The sequence below is a fragment of the Rhinopithecus bieti genome, unplaced genomic scaffold (assembly GCF_001698545.2).
Source record: "Rhinopithecus bieti isolate Rb0 unplaced genomic scaffold, ASM169854v2 scaffold_12, whole genome shotgun sequence".
NCBI lineage: Eukaryota > Metazoa > Chordata > Mammalia > Primates > Cercopithecidae > Rhinopithecus > Rhinopithecus bieti.
In genome coordinates, this window is record NW_016803028.1 from 911,240 (window position 1) to 927,370 (window position 16,131).

The 16,131-nt window shown below is 36.9% G+C and overlaps 1 protein-coding gene and 1 long non-coding RNA gene across 4 annotated transcripts in view; one reads left to right on the top strand and one right to left on the bottom strand.

The window, feature by feature from the left end:
- ANKRD28 (ankyrin repeat domain 28) overlaps positions 1 to 16,131 on the top strand; it is a 203,291-nt gene that overhangs the window by 19,055 nt on the left and 168,105 nt on the right. The window lies entirely within an intron of this gene.
- The window catches only part of LOC108535577 (uncharacterized), a 76,146-nt gene continuing 71,602 nt past the window's right edge, over positions 11,588 to 16,131 (bottom strand). Inside the window, exons 3-4 of the long non-coding RNA XR_001887283.1 lie at positions 14,529 to 14,646; positions 11,588 to 11,841 (exon numbers count right to left, since the gene is read on the bottom strand). This is a non-coding gene — a long non-coding RNA (uncharacterized LOC108535577). The remainder of the gene's footprint in view (positions 11,842 to 14,528; positions 14,647 to 16,131) is intronic.

The window sequence follows — 16,131 nt, forward strand, 5'->3', positions numbered from 1 at the left end:
TAAATATATAAATTATATGTTATATATAAAATTATACACCATATATAACATGCATATAAATTATGTCTATATAATAACATGGGAGTGCAGATATCTCTTCGATACACTGATTTCCTTTCTTTGGGTTATACCAAGCAGTGGGATTGTTGGATCATACAGCAGCACTATTTTTAGTTTTTTGAGGAGTCGCCGAACTGTTCTCCCGAGTGGTTGTACTAGTTTGCATTCCCACCAACAGTGTACAAGGGTTCCCTTTTCTCCACATCCTCTCCAGCGTTTATTATTGTCTGACGTTTGGCTAAAAGCCATTTTAACCGGGGTGAAATGGTTATAGTTTTGATTTGCATTTCTCTGATGCTCAGTGATACTGAGTTCCCTTTCATATACCTGTTTGCCATTTACATGTTTTCTTTTGAGAAATGCCTATTCAGATCTTTTACTCATTTTTTTTTATTGGGTTATTTGGTTTTTTCCTGTACATTTGTTTGAGCTCCTTATATTCTCTGGTTATTAATCCCTTGTCAGAGAGGTAGTTTGCAAATATTTTCTCCTATTCTGTGGGTTATCTTTTCACTTTGTTGATTATTTCCTTTGCTATGCAGAAGCCTTTTAACTTGGTGTGACCCCATTTGTCCATATTTGCTTTGATTGCCTGTGCATGTGGGATATTAGCCAAGAAATCTTTGTCCAGTCAGTGTCCTGAAGAGTGTCCCAGATGTTTTCTTTCAGTAGTTTCACGGTTTGAAGTCTTAGATTTAAGTCTTTAAGCCATTTTGATTTGATATTTGCATATGGCAAGAGGTAAGGGTCTTCATTCTTTTTTTTTTTTTTTTCTTTTTTTGAGACCCAGTCTTGCTCTGTTGCCTAGACTGGAGTGCAGTGGCGCGATCTCGGCTCACTGCAACCTCTGCCTCCCAGGTTCAAGCAATTCTTTCTCAGCCTCTTGAGTAGCTGGGATTACAGGCGCGCGCCACCACGCCCAGCTAATTTTTGTATTTGTAGTAGAGACGGTGTTTTGCCAATTTTGCCCAGGCTTATCTCGAACTCCTGACCTCAAGTGATCCACCTGCCTTGGCCTCCCAAAGTGCCGGGATTACAGGCGTGAGCCACTACACCAGGCCAGGAGTCTTCATTCTTTTGCATGTAGATATCCAATTTTCCCAGCACCATTTATTGAAGAGGCTACCCTTTCCCTAATGTGTGTTCTTGGCACATTTGTCAAAAATGAGTTCATCGTAGGTATGTGGATTTATCCCTGGGTTCTCTATTGTGTTCCACTGATCTGTGTGTCTTTTTATGCTAATACCATGCTGTTTTGGTTAGGATAGTTCAGTAGCATAATTTGAAGTCAGGTGATGTGATTCCTCCAGTTTGTTCTTTTTGCTTAGGATAGATTTGGCTATTCTGGGTCTTCTGTGGTTCCATATAAATGTTAGGATTTTTTTTTCTATTTTTGTGAAGAATGTCATTGCTATTTTGTCATTGGCACTGCATTAAATCTGTAGATTGCTGTTGGCAATATGAACATTTTAATGATATTGATTCTTCCAATCCATGAACATGGAGTATCTTTCCATTTTTTGTGTCTTCATCAATTTTTTGCATCAGTGTTTTATAATTTTCATTGTAGAGGTCTTTCACTTCTTTGGTTAATTCTTAGGTATTTTGTTTATAGCTCTTATAAATGGAATTACTTTCTTGATTTCTTTTTCAGATTGTTTGCTGTTAGCATATAGAAGTGCTACTGAATATTGTATGTTGATTTTTGTATCTTGCAACTTTACTGAATTTATCAGTTCTAATAGTTTTTTTGTGTGTGTGTGTGGAGTCTTTAGATTTTTTCAAATAAAAGATCATATCGTCTGCAAACAAGGATAATTTGACTTCTTCCTTTCCAGTTTGGATGCTCTTTATTTCTTTCTCTTGTCTGATTTCTCTAGGACTTCCAGTACTATGTTGAATAACAGTGGTGACAGTGGACATCCTAGTTGTGGTCCAGATCTTTGAGGGCAGACTTTGTTTTTCACCATTCACTGTGATACTATCTGTGGGTCTCTGGTATATGGCTTTCATTATGTTGAGGTATGTTTCTTCTGTATCTAGTTTTGTGAGATTTTTTATTATGAAGGGATGTTGAATTTTATCGAATGCTTTGTCAGCATCAGTTGACATGATTATATGGTTTTTGTCCTTCATTTTGCTGATACGATGTATCATATTTATTGACTGCATGTGTTGAACCATCCTCGCATCCCTCAGGGGATAAATCCCGCTTGGTCATGATGAATGATTTTTTTTAGTGTGTTGTTGAATTCGGTTTGCTAGTATTTTGTTGAAGATTTTTGAGTCAGTATTACTCAGTGATATTGGCCTATCGTTTTCCTTTTTTTTTGTCTTTTAAATATGTCTTTGTCTGGTTCATGTATCATTTTATTATTCACCCTGCAGATGGAAATTTGACCCACTCTTCAGGTAGGCTTCTGTCTGAGCCACATTGATTCTGAAATGTGATTAGTTTATAGTTTTCATTGGTTTGGTGTTCCTGTGTGCTGAATCAACAAGTCAGAAAATCTTCCGTTTTACCCACTTTAGTTCTCTCCAGCTGCAATTCAGTTGTTTTCTGTTATGTTTTCTACAGCTAAGATCTTGAACAGCTGATCAGCCTTTCAAGTTGTATTAAAAGAGCTGGTGATTGGTTAGATCAGTGGTTTTTTTTAACAGTTTATTGAGGTATAATTTATATACAGTAAATTTCATAAAATGTTTTAAGAGTGCAATTTGTTTTAGAAAATTTAAAGAACTTTGAACCCATCATTACAAATCAGTTTTAGAGTATTTTCATCACCCCAGAAAGATACCTTGTACCTACTTTGCAGTTACTCCTAGTCCCACCTCCGGCCCCAGGCCACCACTGAGTAATGGTTTTATTTTATAAACTTTTATGAACATTTTATATAAGTGGAGTCGTATTATATGTAATCATTTTTTGTCTTTTAAAAATTAGGTATAAATGTTGTTGAGATTTATTCATGTTGTAATATATATTAATTGGTTCTTCATTGCTGAATAGTATTCCATTGTATGGATATATCACATATTGTTTATCCATTCACAAGTTGATGGAAATTTGAATTGTTTCCCATTTTTGGCAACTATGAATAATACTGCTATGAATATTCACGTATGTGTCTGTGTATAGACACGTTTTAACTTCTCTTGCAAAGATTGTTTTTTTCTTTTTTTTTGAGACAGAGTTTCGTTCTTGTTGTCCAGGCTGGAGTGCAGTGGTGTGGTCCCGGCTCACTGCAGCCTCTACCTCCCGGGTTCAAGTAGTTCTCCTGCCTCAGCCTCCCAAGTAGCTGGGGTTACAGGCATGTGCCACCATGCCCGAGTAATTTTTTTGTATTTTTAGTAGAGGTGGGCTTTCACCATGTTGGCCAGGCTGGTCTCAAACTCCTGACCTCAGGTGATCTGCCACCTCGGCCTCCCAAAGTGCTGGGATGATAGGTGTGAGCCACCACGCCTGGCCACAAAGATTCTTGAGTAGAATTGCTGAGTCATATGGTAAGCTTATGTTTAATGTTTTAAGAATAGCCAATTTGTATGATTCCTATTGTATGCTGCTGGATTTGATATGCTGATACTTTGTTAGGATTAAAAAAAATCTCTATTCATGTGATACCTTTGTCTGGCTTTGGTATTAAGGTAATGTTAGCCTCACAGAGGGAATTAGAAAGTGTTTTCTATTGAAGTATCTAGATGAGTTTGTGAAGGATTAGTATTATTTCTTTAGTGTTTGGTAAAATTCACCAGTGAAACTATGTGGGCCAAGGCTTTTCTTTGTGGGAAGATTTTAATTACTAATTTCTTTAGCTGATAGAGTTCTATTTATATTTTCTATATCCTCTTCAGAGTCAGTAATTTGTGTCTTAGAATTTGTTTTTTCTAAGTTGTTTACATTTGTTTGTATACAGTTGTTCATAATGTTCCCTTAAAATTCTTTTAATTCCTCTAAGTTCAGTAGTGATACACTTTCATTCCTGATTTTGGTAATTAGTGTCTTCATTTTTTTTTTTTTCCTGGTTACCTTAATTAAAGGTTTGTCAGTTTTATTGGTCTTTTTAAGAAACCAAATTTTGGTTTTCATTTTCTTTACTTTTTCTTTTTTCTGTTTTATTGATTCTCCCTCTAATATTGATCGTTTTTTCCCCAGCTACTTGTGTTGGGTTTGGTTTTCTCCTCTTTTTCTAATTTCTTAAGGTTGAAGCTCACTTGAGAATTTTTTTTTTAACATTGCTGTGCTCAGCTATAATTTTCCCTCTAAACACTGCATTATCTGTATCCTGTAAGTTTTGATGTGTTTTGTTTACATTTTCATTCTGCTCTGAATATATTTCCTTTGTGATTTTTGTCTCTAGTCCATTGGTTATTTACAGGTGTCTTGTTTAATTTTCAAACGTGTTTGGATTTCTGAAATTTCTTTTTATCATTGATTTCTAATTTACTTACGCTGTGATTGAAAAACATTTTTTGTATCAGTTCAGTTCTTTTAAGTTTGAGACTTGTTTTATGACCTAGCATGTGATCTATTTTGGAGATTGTTTTATATGTGATTGAGAATAAGTTATTCTGCTGTTGGGTAGAGTCTTCTGTAGATGTCAGTTAGGTCAGATTTATGGTGTTGTTCAGATCTTCATTGCTAATTCCCTGCTTTCTTGTTTATTTATTGTTAGGGTGAAACATTGAAGTCTCTAACCATTATTTGTTAAATTGCCTATTGCTCCTTCATTTCTGTCATTTTTTTGATTTCCCTATTTTGGTACTGTTTTGTTAGCTCCATATGGTTTTTCTGTTTTGTTGTTTTTTTTTTTTTTTTGAGACAGAGTCTCGCTCTGTTGCCCAGGCTGGAGTGCAGTGGCACTATCCCGGCTCACTGCAAGCTCCACTTCCTGGGTTCAGGTCATTCTGCCTCTCAGCCTCCCATTAGCCGGGACTACAGGCGCCCACCACCACACCCGGCTAATTTTTTTGTATTTTTAGTAGAGACGGGGTGTCACCATGTTAGCCAGGATGGTCTCGATCTCCTGACCTTGTGATCTTCCCACCTCGGCCTGTTATTACAGGTGTTATTACAGGCATGAGCCACCGCACCTGGCCTGTTGGCTCCATATGTTTATGTTTGTTTTATCTTACTGTTGAATTAATACTAGTAATATTATAAAATGTTCCTCTTTGTCTCCAATAACTTTTTTTTTACTTAAAGTCTATTTTGTCAGATACAGATATAACTACTNTCTGTTGCCCAGGCTGGAGTGCAGTGGCACTATCCCGGCTCACTGCAAGCTCCACTTCCTGGGTTCAGGTCATTCTGCCTCTCAGCCTCCCATTAGCCGGGACTACAGGCGCCCACCACCACACCCGGCTAATTTTTTTGTATTTTAGTAGAGACGGGGTGTCACCATGTTAGCCAGGATGGTCTCGATCTCCTGACCTTGTGATCTTCCCACCTCGGCCTGTTATTACAGGTGTTATTACAGGCATGAGCCACCGCACCTGGCCTGTTGGCTCCATATGTTTATGTTTGTTTTATCTTACTGTTGAATTAATACTAGTAATATTATAAAATGTTCCTCTTTGTCTCCAATAACTTTTTTTTTACTTAAAGTCTATTTTGTCAGATACAGATATAACTACTTCAGCTTTCTTATGGGTATTCTTTGCGTGATACGTGTTTTTCCATTGTTTCAACCTGCTTGTGTCTTTGAATCTAAAGTGCTATGTAGGCAGCATAAAATTGGATATTGCTTTTTAAATCCAATCCAACAATCTCTGTTTTTAATGGGATGTTTAATCCTTTTATATTTAATATTACTTTTGAAATGGTTGGATTTGTATCTCAATGGATATTTGTTTTCTATACATCTCATTTTTTTATGTTCCTCTTTTATCACCTTTTATATTTGCTATTTTTATTTGATTTTAAAAAATTATATTTTAGTGTTTGTTCCATCACAATCTACCTCAGATTAATAGTGATTGTTACATACTAATAGTCCTCCAGTATAACTCTATTTTCTCTCCTCTCTTTTGCTATTGTCATATATGTTATGTTCCTTTATGTAATAAACCCACCAATAATATTTTAATTATTACTTTGTACAGAGTTTATCCTTTAAAGAAGAGAAGAAAGAGAAAACATTTATAGTATTGTATATTAATTTATGTATTTACCACTTACAGTATTCTTTTTTATCTCTTGTGGATTTGAGTCACCATCTAGTGTCATCTCTTTTTTTTCAGTATAATTCATTCCCTCCCGTTTTTGTGCTTCATTTTGATATATATCTTTATATGGGATAAACTTGACAATACAATTTTATAATTGTTTTATGCAATTACCTCTTAAATTGAGAGAAGAAAAAAGTAGGAGTTATATTTATACAGCCTTTTATACTGTCATTTTTCCCTTACCTATAATTACCATTACCAGTGCTCTTTATTTCTTCATGTGGATTCATTACTGTCAGGTGTCACGTTTGTCCTGAAGAACTTCCTTTATCTATCTTTCATCTACATCCCCTGAAGAATACATTTTAGAGTTAGCCAGTTCACTCCCATCTTCTCAATTGGGGATCATATTCTTTGTGATCTTAAGTGTGGTATTAGTTAACTGAGGAGTGTGAAGGGGATGGCACAAGATGAGGCTGGGAGAGAAGTATGTAGAGGTTAGTTCCTTAGTATCTTACGTTCTAAGCTATGAGACTTGCACCTTATTCTTATAGCTGTGGGGGCAACCATTGGAAACTTTTATACAGAGTTCTCTCCTCAGATTTGAGGAAAGGACTTTTTTCAAAGATGGGTTCTAAATGCTTGTTTAGAGATGGCAGCGACAAGCCACAGGCTGTAAGAGGAAGGTGAATCTGCTTTTTTTTGTTGTTGCTGATTCCTCCTTCTCTATTGTTTCGGGCAGTTAAAAGCTGTTTATATCCAAATAGCTATTTTCTTGTAGGCATGAAATATTTGCATATTTGTGACAGAATGCGATATAGTTTGTAGAATGGGAACCATGATAGCGATTTGCAAAGCCACTATTTATTGTAGGATGAACAGATTGCTTACTGTTTATGTATATGGAATGAGGTGTGTATTGAAAAATTAGATAAAACATCCTCTGGCATCTGACCTTTGTTTTTAATTCTCTCTCTCTTTCTTTTTCTTTTTTCTTTTTTATGATACAGAGTCTTGCTCTTTCGTCCAGGCTGGAGTGCAGTGGTGCGTTCTCAGCTCACTGCAACCTCCGTCTCCCGAGTTAGAGATTCTCATGCCTTGGCCTCATGAGTAGCTGGAATTATAGGTGTGCACCAACACGCACGGCTAACTTTTGTATTTTTAGTAGAGATGGGGTTTTGCCGTGTTGGCCAGGCTGGTCTCAGACTTCTGGCCTCAAGTAATTCGCCCGCCTCTGTTTTTAATTCTTAAAGGAAGGTTGGGTATTATCGGCAGTTCTTTTAGTATTTGTGACATAACAGGAGTGTTTGATCTTTACTTTTTATATGTATATTTGGTACCCACAACTTTATTATTTTTAACCATAGAAATATCCTTTCTACAAATATATAAATAGCTTTGTTTTCGCTTCTTAGAAAAAACTGAAGAGCAGAAAATTTGTATATTCCTGGGTTTTGCTACCAGTTTTTCATAGAAGTATGAAATGAAAAGAGAAAAATGTGCCCTCCTCCAGTCTTGACAGATTCTGTTGTAAACAATCCTTATGATGATTAGCTTGTCAGTGGATTTTTTTCCCTTTGAATGACTTCTTCAGGAGCTCTTTTTATTCTTATTAATAAAATCAGTAAACTCTCCCATGTTCAAGAGCATGTGGAGGCATCACATTATCTGACTTCAAAATTTACTGCAAGACTATAGTAACCAATACAGCATGGTACATGTATTATTGGAGCAAAATAGAGTACCCAGAAATAAAGCCACATACCTACAGCCAGCTAATCGTCAACAGAAATATACACTGGGGAAAGGACACTCGATTCAATGAATAGGTCAGGGAAAATTAGATAGCTATATGTAGAAGAATGAAACTGGACCCATGCTTCTCACCACATACAAAGATTAACTCAAGATGGATTAAAGACCTAAACATAAGACCTGAAACTATGAAAATACTGAAGAAAGGCCGGGCGCGGTGGCTCAAGCCTGTAATCCCAGCACTTTGGGAGGCCGAGACGGGCGGATCACGAGGTCCGGAGATCGAGACCATCCTGGCTAACACGGTGAAACCCCGTCTCTACTAAAATACAAAACTAGCCGGGCGAGGTGGCAGGCGCCTGTAGTCCCAGCTACTCGGGAGGCTGAGGCAGGAGAATGGCGTAAACCCGGGAGGCGGAGCTTGCAGTGAGCTGAGATCTGGCCACTGCACTCCAGTCCGGGCGACAGAGTGAGACTCCGCCTCAAAAAAAAAAAAAAAAAAAAGGAAAATACTGAAGAAAACCTGAGAAAAATTCTGAACATTGGTGTAGGCAAATAATTTCAAACCAAGTCCTCAAAACAAAAATAGACAAATGAGACAATTAAAAAAAAAGCTTTCGCACAGTAAAAGAAACAATAAACAAACATACAACCTACAGAAAGGGGAAAAAATATGTGCAAAATATGAAAACTGCACCTGACGAAAGGCTGATATCCAGAATCTACAAGGAACTCAAGAAAAAAACAAACATTAAAAAATAGGCAAGTAACACAAACAGGCATTTTCCAAAAGAAGACGTACAAGTGACCAACAAACATGAAAAACTCCTCAACATCATTAGTCATAAAAGAAATACAAATTAGCCCACATATGCCTAGTGTTCCAATAATGGAACACTAAGCAGGTGGGAGTTATTTATATTCTGCTGCTCGAGGTCATTGCCAAGGTCTGATTTTTCACTCATAATTGCAGCCTCCAGCATAAATGGGTTAAAACCATCTTATGTGAGTCAGAATGGTTAGTTACTATTAAAAGGTCAAAAGACAACAGATGTTGCCAAGGGTGCTGTATTAGGGTTCTCTAGAGGTACAGAACTAATAGGAGGTATATATATGTGTGTATATATGTAATGTTTAATTTATGTATAATGTATATATTTTTACACATAGCAGTATATTTTTATATATTTTATATATATATGAAGAGGATTTTATTAAGTATTAACTCACATGATCACAAGGTCCCGCAATAGGCTGTCTGCCAGCCGAGGAGCAAGGAGAGCCAGTCCGAGTCCCAAAACTGAAGAACTTGGAGTCTGATGTTTGAGGGCAGGAAGTATCCAGCACAGGAGAAAGATGTAGAATGGGAGGCTATGCCAATCTAGTCTTTTCATGTTTTTCTGCCTACTTTATGTTCCAGCTCTGCTGGCAGCTGATTAGATGGTGCCTACTCAGATTAAGGGTGGATCTGCCTTTCCCAGCCCACTGACTTAAATGTTAATCTCCTTTGGCACCACCCTCACAGACACACCCCGAATCAGTACTTTGCATCCTTCAATCCAATCAAGTTGACACTCAGTTTTAACCATCACAGATGTGGAGAAAAGGGAACGCTTATACACCTTACACTGGTGGGAATGTAAATTAGTAAAATCCTTAGGGAAAATGGTATGGAGATTTCTCAAAGAACTAAAAATAGTGATACCATTTGATTCTGCAATCCCACTACTGTGAATATACCCTAAGGGAGAGAAATCATTATGTCAAAAAGGTATCTACACTGGTATGTTTATTGCAGCGCTATTCACAGTAGCATATACATGGAATCAGCCTAAATATCCAGAAGATTGGATAAAGAAGATGTGGTGTATATGTATAAAGAATGAAATCATGTCTTTTGCAGGAAACATGGGTGGAATTGGAGCTCATTATCCTCAGTGACATAACTTGGAAACATAGTCAAATACTGCATGTTTTCACTTCTAAGTGGGAGCTAAACAAGGGTATATGGGACATACTGAGTGGAATAACAGATATTAGAAACTACAAAAGGTGGGAGGTGGGCAAGGGTTGAAAAATCACCTTTTGGATACAGTGTTCACTATTTAGGTGATCTGTACGCTAAAAGCACACTTCACCACAGTGCAGTAAGTGCATGTGAGAAATCTGTGGTGTGTCTCCTAATTATATTTTTAAGATTTTACATAATGTTTTCATTGAACTGATGGAAATTAGAGTTGAAACTGTGAGGGAATTTACCTGCTTAATCTTGAGGATTCCCAAAGAGTAGGGAGAGACACTTTTGCTCCGCACCCCTACACATAAGAAATTTTAAATTTAGACATATAATTATGTCACAGGCTTTCTAAATAATAAAATGCAAAATAATATTTTCACTCACCACATTTAACTTTGAGTATATTTCTGCAGATGTTGCTGAGAATGCAGAGAAATTGCTTCTATTATTCTGTTTATTTCCCTGTAGCACTATCCAAAGTGATCTTATTTGTCTATATGTTTATGAAATGTCTCCCTCTACTGGAATGTGAGTTCTTCAAGGGCAAATACAATGTCTTTTATTTACTGCTGTGTCTTCAGCACCTGTAACAATTTTTTGGCATATAGTGGACACTCCACTAATTGCTGGATAAATAATGAATTCTGATTAAGTGTCTGAGATGGGACTCTGGCACCTATGTTTTTAACAACTGCTTGAGATTACTTTGATGTATACTCCCAAGGTTGAAGAAAACTAGTCTATCTTCCCTCTGTGGTGTGCATTAAGATACAGAAAATATATATGTATCCTTATTTAAAGATCATCGTTAGAGGCTTCTCCTTCTCTTTAAATTGGTAATCTGACTGAGTTCCCCAGAAAGAAGAGTTTTAGTTCACCACTTTTATCCAAATATTTTTTGAAGGTAGAACTCAGAATGTGCAATTGCTTCTTTCCATCATCAAATAATTAACATTTGGAAAGGCAGGAAGATAGAGCTAAAAGTGAATTTATTCCATTTTTTTGTAAAAGAAAAGACAAGGTCAGACTACCTAGGCGAGTTTCCTGAAACAGTGATTTTCAATATGGATGGGAGGGCGATTTTTCTCCTCAGGGGAATTTGACAATGTCTGGGGACATTTTTTTTGTTGCCACTTGGGAGGAGTGAAGGATACTATTGGCACCTATTGGACAGAGGCCAGGGATGCTGCTAAACATCCTACAGTGGACAGGACATTCCTCCATAGCAAAGAATCAGCTGGTGAGAATCCCTGCTCTAAAACAAGCTGCTTGGAGAAGGGGCTGGTAGTTATGTGGAGTTTGGCAGTGCAATTTGGATCTGTGCACATATGCACAATAGTTTTTGGTCCTGGGCAAAACAGTGTCTTGTTTAGAGAAACATGTAGGTGGGGATTGGCTTTTGTTGCATATACTCAGGAGTTTGATCTTGACCAACCTTGTTTAGTTTAGTTCGTGGGAGACTGTGCACTCTCAGATTTGATAATTTGCTTAGAAGGACTCACAGAACTCAGCAAAGTAGTTAAATTCATCGTATGGTTTATTACATCAAAAGAATACAGATTAAAACCAGCAATGGGTAAAGGTGCATAGGATAAAGATCCAGGAGAGTTTCAGGCACGAACTTCCAGGTGTCCTCTCCTAATGGAGTTGTGCAGACAGTGCTTGCTTTTCCCAGCAACAATATATGGTGACATGCAAGGAATATTGTCAACCAGGGCCACTCACGTGAGGTTTGCTGTCCAGAGTTTTTATTGAGAAGTCAGTCACATCGGTATAGTTGACCACGCCTGTGGCTGATGTTAGTCTCCATCCCCTCCAGAAGTCAAGCTGATACTCCATGACTTAAAGATCCCACCAAAAATCATATTATTAGACTATCTGGCATGGACCAAAGCCCCCAGGTAAACGACTCTTTATCAAGCAGGACATTCCAAGGGGTTAGCGGTTACCTCCTAGGAGCTGAGCAGGGGCCAAACCTTTCTTTGGCCAAAATTAATCCATTACTGCAGCAGTCCCCAACGTTTTTGACACCAGGGACCAGTTTCGTGGAAGACAGTTTTCCATGGATGGGGTTGGGTTGAGGGTGGGATGGTTTTGAGGTGAAACTGTTCCACCTCAGATCATCAAGCATTAGTTAGTCTTGTAAAAAGCATACAACCTAGATCCCTCAGATGTGCAATTCAAAATAAGATTGGCAGTCCTATGAGAATCTAATGTTGCACTGCTCTGACAGTAGTCGGAGTTCAGGGGGTAATGCTTGCTTGCTGCTCACCTCGTGCTGTCCAGCCCAGTTTTTGACAGACCATGAATGGCTAGTAGTCCTCAACCCAGGGGTTAGGGACCGCGGTCTAAGAGACTTTTCCAAGTGTGATGCATGAACCCCTGGGAGTCCCTAAAGTCAAAACTGTTATCATAATAATAAAATGTTATATGCCTTTTTTACTTCGACATTTGCGCTAATGGTACAAAAGTAATAGTACTTACTACTGATGTATTAGGAATCAAGTTAGTGGCACCAGACTGTGTTTTTCACTGCCTTGCTTACAGTTAAAGGAAGGGAAAAGCCTATTTCCCCTAAGACTGTTTTAAGTATAGATTACTTACATTACACTTCACCCTGGGGTATCTGTATGATAAAATGAGTATATGCTGCACAGGAAAAATGCTTATGTGATTGAGTTGCTAGCTGGACTAGACTTTTTTTTTTAATAGAATACCTTTTAATTGAAAAAACAACTAACATTATGGTTATTCAGATTTGGCTCTTTGGCAAACCTTTTATTGAAAATATTCCTTGAAAAGAAACAAAGTAAAGTTGTCACTTCAAGGAAAGCCACTGTCAATATTTGTTACAGATGGTGAAATTTGAGCTTCTAAGCAAAAATTATAGTTTGAGTAAATCTGTACTGGCCACCTTGAGCTTGCTAGCTTTACCGAACTTAAAGATGTTTTCTGGTGGCATTGGTAGTAACATTAATAAATATGACTTTTGATATTGTATATCATGAAATGTGTCAGTAATTGAAGACCTTCATAAAAGAGTGAACCAGCATTTTCCAAATGACTGATGCATGATGTTGTAGAATCACACATGGTTTTGTAAAAAGATCCTTTCAAAGTGCGGTTAGACCAATGGATTTTAATGTGAAAAAAGTATTAAAAGTTCATTGATACGGCTTCATAATTAACATTATAGTTAACTTCTAAAAGATATCACTTGTCAAGCTTTGATGTAATATCAAAGATTATCCACACGTATCTAAAAATATGCTACCATGAGTATAGATTTTCTTCATATACTTGAACCATGATAACTTATTGCAGCAAATTGAATGCAGAAGCAACTGTGAGAATCCACCTATTTTCTGTTAAGCCAGACATGAACAGTGCTACTTAATTTTTTAAAAAAATAATTATTTTAATAAAGTTATTTATATTGACATGTAGTGGATATATTAGTAAGTAAATTAAAACTAAATACATTTAAGCAATTTGCTAGTTTTAATTTTGAATACAGTAGACATCAGTAGAAATAATCCTCATAAGCAAAACTTTTGAGCTCTTCAATAAATTAAAATGTGAAGAGATCTTAAGACCAAAATTTTGAAAACAGCCTTCTAATATTGGTCCCGCAGATATTGTTGAACCTAAATTTGTCTCTCTTGCTGGGTATGGTTACTACAGGGTAGGAGATTTAAATTCATTGGGCTTTGTTGGAAAATTCTGGCTTTATATTTCAGACATGCACCTACTTTTAATGTATAAAATATATGGCAGAATTTAATATGGTTAAATTTTGACTTAATATGGCTAAAAAAGCGTCACTTATAGATCTGATGAATGGAGAATTAGATCTGAAGCCTGATAAAGAATTGCAGGGAATGGTAAATAAGTTATTTTCTAGAGGTCAAAATAGGCGAATGATTTTGGGAAAATTATTACCTTACTAAAGTCTCAGAGAAACATGAAGTTAGGACTGGACGCGGTGGCTCATGCCTGTCATCCCAGCACTTTGGGAGGTGGGCAGATCACTTGAGGTCAGGAGTTCAAGACCAGCCTGACCAGCTTGGTGAAACCCCCATCTCTACTGAAAATACAAAAATTAGCCAGTTGTGGTGAGCCTCTGTAATCCCAGCTACTTGGGAGGTTGAGGCAGGATAATCCCTTGAGTCCAGGAGGTAGAGGTCACAGTGAGCTGAGATAGCACCACTGTACTGCAGCTTGGGTGACACAGAGTGAGACTCTGTCTCAAAAAAAAAAAAAAAGAGAGAGAGAAACATGCAGTTAACAAACACCTTACACGTAAGAGATTGCATACCCATAAAAAGATGATATGATATGATAGGAGTATTTTAGTAGTCAATGCACTACAGCTTTATTCTAAATATGTTTTCTGTTTCTCTAAACCATGAAGATAAACTGTGGGCTTGAATGAATTGTTAGTAGGTTCTATGGAAGTGATCCTGAAAGTTATTTAAGAGACTTTCTGCAGATGTTTTCTTATCTATATAAAATTAAGCAGAGTTACCTTGATTTAGAGTCTTGGCCTTGATTACACATTTATAAAGGGTAAATTTGGTTTGTGCTTTGTTAAGGTTTCAAGAAGCATCTGTGAAGTCAGTGAACAAGTGCAGTGTGGTGCAAACCTGTGGAGGATACAGAGGAAATCAGGAAAATCTGTCAGATATTACGTTAAAAATGTGAAGGCAATGATCCCCCCCCCCCGATACTAATATTTTGTTAAGCTGATGTTGTAGATGGAATTTTTTATATGCAGTACTTTAATCCAGGAAAGGCTTATAACTTATAGTCACTTCATAGTGAGTGTTAAGAACTAAAATGTTAGAAAAATAACATAGTTTGTTGTCTTTTTCAAGCACTAGTGCAAATAATGCTTAGCATTGACATTTGTATATTTGAATGTTTTTCACTAGTTAAATATGAGGAAGTTCTGTCTTTAAAAGCTTGCCTTGGAGATTTTTTTCAAATCACCTATGTACTTTTTGAAACATTTAAGTGGATACATGTATCAGTTTAAGTTTCATGGTTTTTTTTTTCTTTTACCTTCTACTTTCTTTGAGATCAAATGATTTCTACCTACATTCCTATTCTATCCAAACAGTGACATTTCATTTTTACGGGCATAGGTCTTCATAAATGTTTTTGTGTGTGCTTATAATAGAATCCATCAGAGTACTATTTTGCTTCAGTGACCAAAAAAATTCTCAGTCTAAAATTAAAAATATTCTAAACTCTGAATTATTCATTTATGTAATAGGAAAATATTTTGCTATTAGTTTTTTTTTATTGTGGCAAAACATTTATAACATTAAATTTATTTTAACCATCTTTTTTTTTGAGATGGAGCTTTGGCTCTGTTGCCCAGGCTGGAGTGCAGTGGAGTGATCTCGGCTCACTGCAATCTTCTTCGCCTCCCAGGTTCCAGTGATTCTCTTGATTCAACCTCCTGAGTTGCTGGGATTACAGGTGCACACCACCATACCTGGCTAATTTTTGTATTTTTAATAGAAATGGGGTTTCACCATGTTGGCCAGGCTAGTCTCAAATTCCTGACCTCAAGTGATCCGCCCACTTCAGCCTTCCAAAGTATTGGGATTACAGGCGTGAACCACCATGCCTGGCCTGTTTTAACTATCTTAAGTATATAGTTTAGTGGCATTAAGCACATTCACATTGTTGTGCAAACATTATCACTAACCATCTCCAGAACTTTGTCTTCTCCAAATGAAAATCCATACCCATTAAATAATAACTTTCCCTGTCTCCTTTCCCAACCCCTGGCAACCACCATTCAACCTCATATGAGTGGAGTCATACAATATTTGATCTTTTATAAGTGGCTCATTTCACTGAGCAAAATGTCTTCGAGGCCCATCTTTGTTGTATTACAGCATATATAAGAGTTCTTTCCTTTTTAAGGCTGAATGATACTGCACTATATGTATAAACCACATTTTGTTTATCCATTCATTCATTGATGGACACTTGGGTTGCTTTCCAAGTATCTTTTTGGCTATGATGAATAATTCTGTGAACATGAGTGTACAAATATTTATTTAAGTCTCTGATTTCAGTTCTTTGGGGTATATACCCGGAGTGGAGTTGCTGAA